The sequence below is a fragment of the Protopterus annectens genome, chromosome 5.part0 (genome assembly GCF_019279795.1).
Source record: "Protopterus annectens isolate FY-2018-M chromosome 5.part0, PAN1.0, whole genome shotgun sequence".
In the NCBI taxonomy this organism is placed as follows: Eukaryota; Metazoa; Chordata; order Ceratodontiformes; family Protopteridae; genus Protopterus; species Protopterus annectens.
This window is the reverse complement of record NC_056735.1, coordinates 667,351,827-667,365,657: the sequence shown is the minus strand read 5'-3', so window position 1 is coordinate 667,365,657 and position 13,831 is coordinate 667,351,827. Positions and strand designations below refer to the sequence as shown.

At 38.0% G+C, this 13,831-nt stretch overlaps 1 protein-coding gene and 1 non-coding gene across 2 annotated transcripts in view; both read left to right on the top strand.

Annotated features, from left to right (window-relative positions):
* DHRSX (dehydrogenase/reductase X-linked) overlaps positions 1 to 13,831 on the top strand; it is a 1,564,048-nt gene that overhangs the window by 1,288,958 nt on the left and 261,259 nt on the right. The window lies entirely within an intron of this gene.
* Positions 3,601 to 3,683, top strand: TRNAL-AAG. Its single transcript has one exon. It is a non-coding gene; the product is annotated as a tRNA-Leu (tRNA).

The window sequence follows — 13,831 nt, the reverse complement described above, 5'->3', positions numbered from 1 at the left end:
ATCTTCACCTGGCCTCTCTTCAAATGACTCTGTGGATGATAGGGTTTTGATTCCTTTTAGGCACCTCTTTCTAAGGACGTGTTCCAGGTTCTGCAGAAGACTAGAAAACTCACTAACAGAAAATACATATACATGTCCAAATGGAAAATATTTTCCATCTGCTGCCTCTCTCGCCATCAGGATCTCTGTCAGTGGGGGATCCTCTGGTTCTGTCTTATTTGTGTGATCTGCTTCATACTGGGTTGGCATATTTTTTCTGGTAAAGCTCACTTTTCAGCAATTTCTGCTTGTCTGCTCTTGAATCATCCTTTGGCCTCTCGATTTGAGGTCAAGCAATTTCATAAAAGCGTCCTTCATATCAGGCCTCCCAGAATGCCTATTCCGCCTTCTTGGGACCTCAGTTTTGTACTAGAAAATTTGACTGAGGCTTCTTTTGAACCTGCTAGTTCAGCTTCTTTATAACATTGTACTGTTCTTCTGTTGGCTGTTTCTTTCTTAGCCAAGACAGCTTGAACTTCAGGGTGTAATGGCTAGTCCTTTTTTTTTCCAGCTTTTCAGAGAGACATGGTGTCTCTTCAGAGTAATCCATCCTTTATGCCAAGGTGGTTAATGAGACTGCCACTGAGAAAGGTCTTCACACCCTCGATTTCCATAGACAGTTCAGGTATTATTTGTTTAAAACAAAGGCAGTTTACAAATCTGAGCAACTTTTTGTTTCTTTTCATACTAGGACTTTGGGTTTGGCTGTTTCCAAGCAAACCATATCATCCTGGATTTCTAAGGCCATTTCTTTATGATATTCTATTCATGACAAGTTCTTTCTTCATCTGTAAAGGCACATTCTGCTTGGGTGCCTTTTTCAAGAGTTTTACACTAGTTCCATCATTGAGGTGGCTACCTTCACCAAACATTATAAATTGAATGTTGTCTCCAAGGCCAGGACACTTTTTGCCAGGACTATTCTCCATGGGTTTGTAGAGGACTCTTCTGTGTCTTCTTCCTCACAGCCTTCTTTTTAGCTCTTGTACTCTCCCTTATGTAAGGAATACTGCAACAGTGATATGGAAGACATAGCACAGTTGCGTAAAATATTACCATAACAGTAGTTGGCCTTCTCTTCACTGTTGCAGTATTTGGTCCTTCCTTCTATCCATCCCTTTCTTTTCTAGCTCTTTTCCATGTACTTGTGTTGTACTTCACAGACAGATATATACATCCCAGGACTGTACGTTAGATCACACCCCCTCCAAGGATTAGACATTGGACAGACATTATCTGCCTACCTTTTCCAGAAACAGGCTTGCCCATCCTCACACCATTTCACATGAATGCCTAGTCCACTAATCTAGTCAGGATCCAGTGGTTCATAGTCAGAGTTTTATCACTCTGTACCAGTGGAAGAGGCAGGATTTCCTTTATTTTGTTCACAGCCAGTTACCTGAGGTGGACCTTTCCAATAGATGGTAAGCAGGGGATTAGCCTGTTTTGAAAGTAACAGATTTACTTTCACAAGTACTCATGGGTGGGGGTGTTTGTGCATGTGTGTTGTAGACTGTATTACTGTAATGGACAAAATTTATTTCACTTGATCACTGTGAAACAACTAAGATGTACTGAACCAGAAGTTGGTAATTCATGATTGGGGGAACTCATCTGTGTGTGAAAGCAGTTGGCTACAAATATGTGTATCAAACAAGCTGAAGTATACTACTACAGGTAAAATTTCCTCTTACTTGATCATATTAAAACATTGGAGTTATACCTATTCAGAAACGTGTCATTTGGTTTAGGGGTGCTTTCCAAGTGTGAAAACTGATTATTTATAATCAATTCATAACAGGTAAATGCGAGTGAATCTGGATTGTCAAGCAGAAATACATTGATATGACCAAAGTTTCTCTCTCCTGATCAAAGTCAAACTGTGGAGGTGTACACTGTTAAAAAGTGATTAATGTGTTTGTAGTTTGGCGGACACTTTAACATGGAAATGTTTCCAATTAAAAAAATAAAAATCAGCACAGCTTTTACTTGTTAACAGTTATAGGACTTCTTTACAATTAACGGAGGTGCAGAAGTGGCATGTTCTAAAAGCAGTCTGTATGCAAAAGGAGATAACAGATAAACAGTTTTGGTAAAAACAACACATTTTGGCTTTCAGAATTGTAGATTGCATTATTGTTGCATAGCATGTACTTTTTTTTCATCCTTTAGAATCAGTTAACCAAAAAGTTTCATTAGATTAGTGTCTCATCACACTTGTATATATTTTTTTATTTTCATGGGGGGCAGCTATTTCATTACCTTTGTATCTAAAGCACAATATAAGTGAATTTTATAGCAGAATGTTCAGATATGCTGTCCAGAAAATGGTATTAAAATGGCAAACTGTTTCTGAGAGACCTCAGTTGACCTAGATGGTTATTAAAATGTGCAGGGTGTCAGACTATGTTATATTCAGCTTCTTTAAGGTAAGAGTAAGTATATGATCTGTTTTAGGATGAGGCACATATCGCTATTGAGTTAGCATTACAATACAGGTAAAATCATACATATGTTTTTCTAGAAGAGGGACTTGTACTGCCACCTGGCAGATGCTGCAACCAAGAACCTTGTACACTCTTTTTAGGTTCATCGGTTCATAGGTAAGTACTAGGTCTGCTGATTGATTACCTAGTACTTACCTTAAGGTTCATAGGCAAGTACTATTTATTTATTTTTATTTATTTTATTCAACAAAATTTAAATAAAATAAATAAAAATAAATAAATAGTACTTACCTATGAACTGATGATCCTAAAAAGAGTGTGTTCTGTAGACAAATGATACGTTGATTTAGAAACCAGTCATAACAGCAGGATTTATTGATCCTATGATAAAGGTTGATGTCTTTTGAGTAGGTACTGGATAGATCTGTAAAGGCAGATATAAGAAATTAACTCATTAAGCCAAACAAAGGTCACTTCTCAGACGTCTATATGAAATTAAGTTTAGGTTGTGGGCTTTTTAGTTTATCAGGATGGCTTACATTACCTCAGAGCTTCTTCATCATGAATTGTTGAGACTTTTGAAGCTGAACTAGAAATGTAGAAAAGCAAATTACAAAGGGAGGCATTGTATTCCAAACTGGGCCTAATAAGGGAGGAGTATAGTTGGAGTAGGACTTCCTTGGACCTAGAAGATATACCTCTGTAAACAAGCTAAGAAGGGTAGAAGGACCTCCTCACTATAGTGAATATATGATGGTCATATGAAAGCATAAAAAGCCATAATAAGTACAGTTGCTAATGTCTCTGACAAAGATATCTGCAATAAAGGGAGTGGCAGAATTGTGGATGGGTGCTGGCTTTAATAAGGTTAACTATATTGCAATTTTTTTTTTGCCTTTAGGGTGAGCCCCCATGATTGACATAGCCTGTGTTGGTATGATCTTGGCCTTTTTATAGAATTTGAGTATCCAAAGGGGATTAAATGACTACAAAACTACTGCAATCTGGTTTAATCTCAGAAAGTTGATGCTGAAGGGGAAAGGTCCAGGACAGAACCCTGTCAGACGTCTCTCATATCTGATGAGGTGAGGAGCCATTGCTCCTACTGAGTCAGGGTAGTGTGGCCGAGTGGTCTTAAGGCACTGGAGTAAGGCTCCAGTCTCTGTGGGGGCGTGGGTTCGAATCCCACCACTGCCAAAAGTAATTGTACAGCTCATGTGGAGTAGTGGTAGCTGCTGTGACTGGAGTGCACAGGGTCCTGGGTTTAAAGCTTGCCAGGGATGTGTATTTTTTCAAGAGAAATCTTGAATGGATGGGTAACAGAAAGTTCACTCCAGGGATCATTCCAGTTGTCCTCCTGGATAGGGGCACTGTGAACTAACATTGGGTGGCACGGTGCCTGGGCAATTTTTTTGGGCTAGGCTTGTAAAGGCTCCAGGGCCATTAGCCTAGTACACACCTATGAACCTATTAGTGATACAGGTTGCTATCCAGTAGACTACAAATAGATTTATATTGAATTTGTAGACCTTATCTATAGTGCCAGCACAGGGCATGATTTCAAAGGCTTTGTCTAGATTTGCATAGGTATCATGAAATGCAAATCACTTGTTCAGAACTTCAGTGACCATCTCATAGAGGTCAGACTGATTAAATAGACAGACATTCTCTTTCACAAAATCAGATTAATTTGGGTCAAGGGTTTGTAGATTGCCAAATTCATTGTTGATCAGTTTGGTAGTTTTATGCTCAATGATCTTCCAAACTAAACTAGAAAGACTAAGAGTTTATTCTTTTTGGGAACAGTTATGAGGCTGCCCTTATGTAGAGGCATCACAGGGGCTGTGCTCTGTGGTTTATGGAAAGAATTCATGGACAGATCGAGCTTGTGATTTAGGAGGGATCTGATGAGGTGAAGCAGTTATCAAAGCTGAAAAAATAGAATCTGAAATGTTGTAAATTTTTAAAATAGTGATTCAATCTTGTGAACATTGATTATTGATATTTTTTGTGTGCGCCCAGGTGCAATCCCTGACTGTGGCAACATTGTGCATCTGAATGTGGTGGTGGTTCCCAATTGCTGTGCATCTATACAGTTTAGTATATGTAAATAAGTGGGTGGTCAGGTGCAGCGGGGATTTCCTCATTGGAAATAAAACATTGTTTTTGACATAATTACGCTTAATATGTTTAGTTTAATTATTCACATAAACAGATATTTAGTAATTCATATTTCTAGTTTCAGTTTTGCTTGTTTCAGTATCTTATTAAGTACTTGGTACTTAACACTTCAGGCATACTATCAGGACCCATTTTTGGTTTTGGTGAAACATGCTATAACCTGATCAAAGTTGATTATGGATGAAGTGATGCTGGAAGAGAAATGGGGAGAAATTTATCTGGGTAGCTCAAGATGAAACAGAATTTGCACACACAGATATTAGTAACAGACAACAGGGTCCGAGTGGGAAACTCTGTCAGGCATAACAGCAGGGCAAAAGTGGGTGTTTTTCTCAAATGTTTCTGACAAAAAGAACGTTTTGTGGTTATTCTTGGTGTTAACTCAGAGTTCATAACTGGCTTTCCACTGTCTGGTGACCTGTGCCAATGTTTTACTTTCATGTTTAAGATCTATTCCATATTGAGGGAGTAGAGATTTATTAAAAGTGGGTTGGAGTTTTTTTCATTTTGTTGTACAGTCTATTAATATAGGAATTCCAGCATACAGACTCACATTTAAATTTTCTGTTAATGTATGATGGATGGGGGATGGTCTTGCTTGGTATATTTTCTGTAAGGGAATAAAAGTCAGAGAAGCATGTAGTTGCATCTGGTGTAGAGATGATGGGGAACTCTGCCACTTAAGCTGTCCATAATGTAAGTGAGAAGTAAATAATTTGCTTTGGTGACATCCCAAACGACAGTAGAACTGTTAGGGATTACTGTTCCAGTTTTAATGGAAAACTTTACAACTGTTCAGATTTAACCATGAAGAAAGCAACATTATGGCTGGTTTAGGAAAAGGAGCAGTTGATCGCAATGAGGTTGAGAAGACTGCTTTCCCTGGTGCGAAGAGGAGCAATTTGTACAAGAAATCTGCACTAATATAAATCACTGACATACATACTGGGAGTTGTATTGAACTACCAGTTGATGGGAGGATAGTTATATTCATCCATAATATATAGGATTATGACAAGTTCCCTGACCATGACCAATATGTTACATGAGCAAAACTACAAAAAAACACCCAAGCAGTTGGTGTCAAGCAAATAAAACGCATACTTTAATACCAAAGAAAATAAAACTGATAAAACAGATAAGCACTTTTTCACCTTCTGTAGGTGCTTCTTGAGATCTAATTACAATGAAATAAAACATTTAAATACTAACGTTTAAGAACTTGTGACCTTAATATAGGTCTTAAAGGTATAAAATCATTTAGACCTCTACCTCTATTAGCTTGCAAAATCATCATCCATTTAAGTTCTAAACATTTTGTACAGGTCTTAACATCTCCTCCTCCTCTTAAACTAACAGTATATATTTCTAAAACCGTAAATCTAAAAAAGTGATGACTACCAGCTTGAATAATATGCTTAGCTAATGGATTTCTACTGTCATGTCTACTTATATCATACAGATGTTCTTTTATTCAATCCCTAAGACAACAATTAGTTTTTCCAGCATAGAAACATTGACATTCTTCACATACAGCCAAATAGACTAAATTAGCCGTACTACAGTCAGCGTAAAAATAAAACTCAAAGATTCATCCTGTGCCAGTATGCTGGAGAATGATTATCATGTCTGATAAATTTGTAGATGTTGCAGCCCCTACAGGGGAATGTAATGTAGTTTATTTGGCTGTATGCAAAGAATGTCAATGTTTCTATTATTAGTGGATTATAATGACAGCAGTTTGAGTGGCTTTTTATGGTTAAAATATTCTGAAATGGACAGACTTGTCATTATTGGTCCATATGTTTTGTTTCACTACTTACTGGAAAAACATTCAAAACTATAAATTTAAAACTCACACTATCAAGTGGTGCTGTATTAAACAAAGAATCTAATTTAATATAATCTTAAATCAAAGAACACATGCATTTATGCATGATTGTAAAAAGATACACAAGGGGGCCTGTTGTTTAAAAACAGCCCAGAGGTACACTTAATCAGGCACTGGCCAGATGCATTTTCTATGAATGTGAGTTTCACTGCAGTTTCAAAGAATGTCTGTTTCAAGGGCAGAGGCCCATGCTGTCTATTTTCATTGTAAGACTATATTGCTTTGTTTAATGGCTATCCGTGTTTGTGCTATAAAATTTGAAATAAAAGTTTTAAAGTAAATCCAAATATCTGTAACTGTTGTAGTGGTGAAGAAGAAAATAGTATGCACACTGACAGGTTTGAATATGGTAAGCGGGGAGAAAGACAAGAAATAAGAAGCGAGATGGCTGCTGGGCGAAGATGCAGGGCCTGATGAATATTTCAAACTAGGGCCCATTTGACCATGATCTGACTCTGATCACCACAATTGCTACTATAATTCTTCTAACTGGATGTTTGCTTACTACAAATACCATCCTGGTTTACTATTAAAACCACGAAATTCAGAACGTAATCCATTCATGTTAGTCACTCATATTACTGATATACTGCATATTAATTAGCTCAGTATGTCAAATGTCATGTCAGCATATGCAAATTTGTCATTATTTGACATCCTTTTTCCCCCTGCACCTTTTGCAACAGTGTGGTAAGTATACACTTACCTGCCTTTTTTTCAGCAGTACGAATTACTGCACAACACTGGAATTCACATTTTTGCAAGGGGGCAAGCTCCCCCTACACCCCGTGCAAATTATATATTTCAACTCCGAGGTTGCACTACAGTGAGGAAAAGGATACATTTCCCAATTTGTACCGTGCAGCAGTCTCTGTTCATAACATCAACCACTTATCAGCGATTGCACAGTGGCATTCGCTGCAACAGACACTCACAGAATTGAAGGTCAGCAATACAGGAATCAGACAACTGATATTCGACAGTCCCGCTGTTGCTGAACCTTCATTCTTCATTTTGATAGTAAACCTACCATCCCTCTGCACTACCTTAATCCAAAGGATAGTTCCACTACCATCACTCACTTTGCCCAAATATGTATACAGTTGCTGTTACTAAAATTAAATTCCAAATTAACATATATTTAACACAAACATTTCCTCATACAAACCTATTCTCCCACAAAAGTTTTCAAATATTCATACTAACTTAATTTGTATTCTTTCTAAACTGTATTACCTCCTTCTAAAGCTGAATCAGTCAGGTGACATAAAGACCAACCCAGGTCCATCCCAACAACACTCAAATAACCACAGTTTGATAGCTGACCTTCTAATGTTTTTGTTTCTTGGAAGTAAAGCTGTCATGCCCATAGATTGACAGCTGACCTTCCAAGAAACAAAAAACTTAGAATTGCAATGCTATAAATGTATGTAGTCTAAATAAAAAATGGTCTCACTTAGAAGCCTGGTTATTAACTGAAAACCCACATATTATTTCTGTCTCAGGAACCTAGTTTAAGATGACACCTGTCCATCAACTTCAATATCAGATTATATAAAATGGTAGAAGACCTGGACCAAGATCAGGTGATGGAGCTGCCCTGCTAATTAAAATAAATACTTCTATAAGCATAACTGATGAAACAAAATCCTTATGTAATAAAAACAAAGATCTCACTTGAGTTTTTTTTTTTTTACAGATCACCTTAAGACGTCCAAAACTATAATTTGTTGCTCAGACTTCTTCCTTGTCAGTCATAACTGAATGTTACTTCATTAATTTAAATTTCCTAACCTGGAGCATGCCTGAACATTTGGGTTTTGCTGTTGTAGAGTTTTGAGAAAGAACAACATGCACTTTTTTGCATCTACTGAGAACGAGAACTGAGCACACAGGACAATGTTGGGTTGACAGAGGAGCATGGAGTCCATCATATATTGCAGCAGTAATGTTGACTTCATGGTAAAAGTTGAATCCCTGACTGCAACCAAAATGACCTCTGCTCAGGCAGCAACCCACACACTAGTGAAGCTAGCCAGGAGGGGTGGGAATGAAGTTCCAATGCTTGTTTACCTGTCCTGTTGGAGAGGGTCGTGATGGGAAGAGAGATGACCTAGTCTGCTGCATTGTTAAACAAGGCAGTACATGGACTGTTGCATGCACTCTGTTTTGCTGTAGTCAGATTTTGTCACTAGTCTACATTAATGGCGTGAATATCAAGCCACCAAGGACTGAGAACTTAGGAACCAAGCAGAAAAAAAATTGTGGGTCTATGAATGATGATGAGTTTGATTCCAAGCTGTCACAGATTGCTTTCCTCAGACATTGGGGAAAAAAAAGTGTAATGAATAAGTTAATGAAGGGAAAGGAAGTGTCATAGCTGGAGGGTGACGGAGAAAAACATGAACAAACCATTCACATCTAACAGACATGTCAACATTGATTCCATATATTCAGAAGGCCGAAAAATTGCAAGGGACCAAACACAGATCCCTGATGGACATCAGCAGTAATGACCCAAACTAAGCAGTTGATATCTCTCAGTTGACTACCTGCTGTCTTTCCTGAAAAGAGATGAAAAAACCCTGAGTGTGTGGAGACTGGATTTCAAGTTACTGGACCTGTTTAGCTGAAGAATTTGATTGACGATGAGATGTTTTAGTCCTGCATGTGTGTACTGTGTGACAGCTAGTAATGCAGTCTAAACTCTTTCCCATGGCTTGCACTCATGTTGGGTGTCTATCAATAAACAATGGGTTTTCACTTAGTTCAGCACTTACCTTTGTACCACCTTTTCAAGCAGCTAGACAAGGGGGCAGAGAAGTGCCTACAGATGAAATTTATTTATACAGGTTGAAGTGTCTCCATTGTGGAGCAAGATTCTGAAAGTTTACTTGAATTTTTTGGAACATGACCCCTTCCCAACAAAAAAAAATTCAGACTCCCATCCCTGCTGCCCATTACACCACCTGAAAATTTCAGTATGCTAGGATACATTGCAAGCAGCAAACCCAACCCTCTGTTATTAGATACACTAGGAGTCTTTTTCTTAAAGGAGAAAAGAATCTCTCCTTTAATTTCACACAGATTCACTTTAAATTTAAAAGGAGATGACGCGTTGCGGTGTGTTTTAGATGAAAACGATTGTTTCATAGCCCTGATGTTATAGATAGATAGATAAAGCCATGACGAAGTTCCAGGTAACATGCGTTCAATTTGTTCTCTGTGTTTTTGATGGTTCTGGCAAGAAAAGATGAGCATGCCCACCCCCAGACGGACACAGTAGGATGCAGACAGCCATAATGCCTCAGAAGTGGGGAGGTATTGCATTGAGCTTCCTGATGGTGGGATTACATCTCTCCAAGCCAACACCTAATAGTAGCCCTCACTACTTAGCACATTGAAATGTTAAGTCACACTTTGAATCCCTGTAGTGATGCAGATAGCCCAGCTAGACTGTTATTTCTTAATTGCAAGCCTCTCTAAAACTCCAGTGAGTGAGTTGAAGAACTTAAGACAGTGGCCCAGACAGTAAGGAAGATGTGACCAGTCAGTACCAGATCGAATCTTTAGATTGATATGGAGATGAATATAGATATGTAGATGAAATAATTTCACACTTTATACCTTAATGTACTTAAAGTGTTATGGGGACCCAGTCATGTAACTAGGCAGCACATGCTCAAGTAGGAAATCTACCATAGTAACAGTAGTTATGTTACTTTATCAAGATGAGCAGAATATTTAGTCTAAGACATAACTTTTCCCAGATATCTTGTTCTTTTGGGATCATATTAGTTTCATTAAGCCAAAGAGTCTGGTCTGTTAGCAGGGTACAAGTAGGAATCTGGCAGGACCGTCTAGAAAAGGTTTACATTTCATGTGCTCTCTAATGTGATTGCACATATAAATAAACACATTCCATTGGTGACCAGACGTCAAAACTAAGCCCCCACACCCTTGCAAATTAAATATAATAACTCCACAGTCGCACAACCATGGAGAAAGAGGAAACTTCCTTTACTATATCACAGTCAAACTGTTGCAGTTCAACTGTAATGTAATGTGACCACTTCACCAATGACCAAAGTTACCAAAAACATCAGCACACAATAAATATGTCCTGCGATGAAACCCATATCCATTATATATAACACCACATCAAAAGTGAACAAACATTGAAGCATGATGCATTGATGTCAACACTTCAAAAACAAAATAAAGTGAATGAAAATAAATATCAAACATCAAAAGATTGACAAAGGAAAAATAGTTTCCTTTTGTAATCACTTAAACCCTAACACTAACATTCACCTCAGACAAGTTTTGTTTGAATACTGATACTTTTAGGGAAAGGATGTTTCATAAGTTAATGGGTAGGGTTAGAGTTTAGAAACAGGAGCAGGGACATGGTTAGAGTAAATTGTCAGGGGAGCAGAGCATAGCAGAGAAATCCAAATGGATTGACAAAGAGTCCGTGACCATACTAGGTCACATGATCTCCACCATTCTTTGTGTTTCCGTAGTGAGGTTTCTTATGAGAAAATCACAATGCTTCCTAGGTTCATAGGTTGTTACTAGGCATGCAGCCCAGGATTCCATTAAAGAGTCTAGACCAGTTTCCTAGTTTCCCCAAAGCACTAGCTGGTTAAGTGCCTTTGTCAAAGCCACACAGTAGGCAAATGAAGGCTGAGAGGAAACCCTGTATCCTAGGAAGTAACTCGGTAACATTCCTTAGAGTTAACAAACTACTCCATATAGTACTTAATTCTGAGGAGCGATTGGAACAAGCTGGTGGATGTACTGAAAACTACACCACTACTACTCTGTGTCCATAGACAACTGAACTGGTGGTAAAAACAGATCAGAAATAATGAAGATATGCCTTTCAGACCATCAATCCCCAATTAGATCCTGACTACAGATGACACAGATGAGGCCTGTGGAGATCACACCTTGATATGAAGGTGCAGGGTAGGTAGACTGACCAATAATGTGTGCCTCGTATAAACCTAAAATGTTACTGTTATTTATGCAGTAAAAGCATTCAGGCCCATATGAGTACCTGTGACTCTGAAAGTGATAACTGACAATACAAGGAAAACTTATTGGCAACCTGTTCGATAAAGTGTTATCTTGCACTTTTTTACTTTTGCCAGACAGATTATAAATGCATAATTAGTGATAGGATATGCAGATTTCTTTACCTGAGCCAAAGATTAATAAGAATTCCGAGGAAGTTATCTTGGCTTGAGATCATTGCTACCACATAAGCAATGTAGTGTGATGTTTGTGGAGAGATGTTTTAGTCCTCTACATTTCATAGAGTCTAGCTTCAGTTATTTAATGAAGCTTTCAGACTGCACATTATGTTTATGAAGGGTGTGTTATGAGGATTTAGACTACATTTGCTGATGCAGGAAGGGCAATGAGCAATTCCATAGCAAATATTTCCTGAATTCTTTACACATGTGTCCAAACTATAAATTCAAGGAGGAGGTTTGGATTTTTCTGTAGGTATTAACAAGTCACTCTCAACTCATGAAAATGTAGGATTTAGCTTATTTGTGTACAGATGATGGAGGAAGTATGCAGACAGCAGTGAAAGAAAAAACATGCATATATGGCAAAACATAGCATTTATATGGCAAAAAAGCAACCAACATATCTTTTCAAAGAGGATGCAGTATTACAAGCGAATTTAAGTGGTAAAGACACATTGTGCCTAAAGATGTGGTGATATAAAACCCATGGTCCTTTTTCTGAAAAGAATATATTTGCTGTACAGTCCTCTTTTTACTTTGTGTGAAAAAAGTAGGCATGCTTTATCACAAATACTAAAAAAAGTGGCCTGAAATTGATTTTTTTGTTGAAGAAATTTTTTTCTCTGATGAGACCCCGACATGAAGACTGGCTTCCTCTATTAGGCTATATGTCTTGTTATCCTTTTTATCTGTGGCTTTTTAAATTGCTTTTGTGGGATAATAAACCTCTGAAAAAAACAAGCTGGCTGCTACTTAGATTTTGAAACTGAACAATGTCTTCAGGCACCAGCTTTAAATGTTTGTCATTTACAGTGCTGTTTTATTGAGAAACATGAGTATATTCAGTCATTTCATTCATTCTTTATTTTTTAAGGACAGTTCATCTATCTTAAGCCTTCCTGTCAACTTTTTCAAAAGCACCCCCTTTTAGTAGATTATTTATAGACTAGATTAGACTAGCATGTTGGAGAGCAAGAACATTAAAACATATATAAATGTAAAAAAAGAAATAAAAAAAATTAAGTAAATAAAAATATATCCAGATCTAGTCTTCCCTAAACTATTTTCTACTGGTAGTTTGACATTTGCAGCTGCTTACAGTTTTCATTTTTTTACTTTCTTCTTTAACATCACTTTTTTACATAAAATAATTATTCTGTCTTGAATGTCTCTGTTATGTTAACTGGTAGTTAGTGCAGAGGGCTTAAGGCTGTGACTTGCTCATTACAGCCGAGTGACATCTCCAGGCGTTTCTGCAGTTACCTCCTACTGCGCCTCTAGACGTCAAATATTGCTTGTTCATGTTTGCATTAATATTTCCAAAACCATGCTATATACAAGGTATCAGAATATTTTATCTTGAAGCATACATGATGGCAAACACAGTTGTATTGATATATGACCTATGTCAATTAGTATTTTTTAGAACTGTACGGTGATAATTTCCATTTTTTAAAGGCTGAAGCCACACCCACTGGGAGTTAAAGGTACACATCCTACCTCCCAATCGTACAGTTTTTACCAAGTTTTGGTGTCCACATAATGGGGTGCCACAATTCCCAAGTGGCACCACTTCATTTCCGAATTTTTCTCAGCTTTTTTTATTTTATTTCTTTCTTTGCATTTTGAGCTGACATCATCACGTGTGCAACGATGTCAGTGCCGTCGGGGCTACCATCCTGTCAGAATTGAGCTCAAGGGCTCACGTGCACACATTTGCAGCTGGCTCAATATTCACATGAATGGACAGATGTGTGTATGCATTTCCGGGTGGCTGTTCAAATGGATCTGCGAGCTGGAAGGAAAGTCCTGGGTACTGCGGAGCTGTGAGCAGAGTGAACGGAATGCGAGCTTGTAGGAAACATTTTTTCACATCTCCTGGCTGAACTTGCGAGTGGGAAGTCTTGTACTGCAGAGCTGTGAGCAGGGTGAACGGAATGTGAGTGGGAAAGAAGTCCTGGGTACATCTTCTGGCTGCACCTGCGAGAAAGTGGGAAGTCCAATACTGC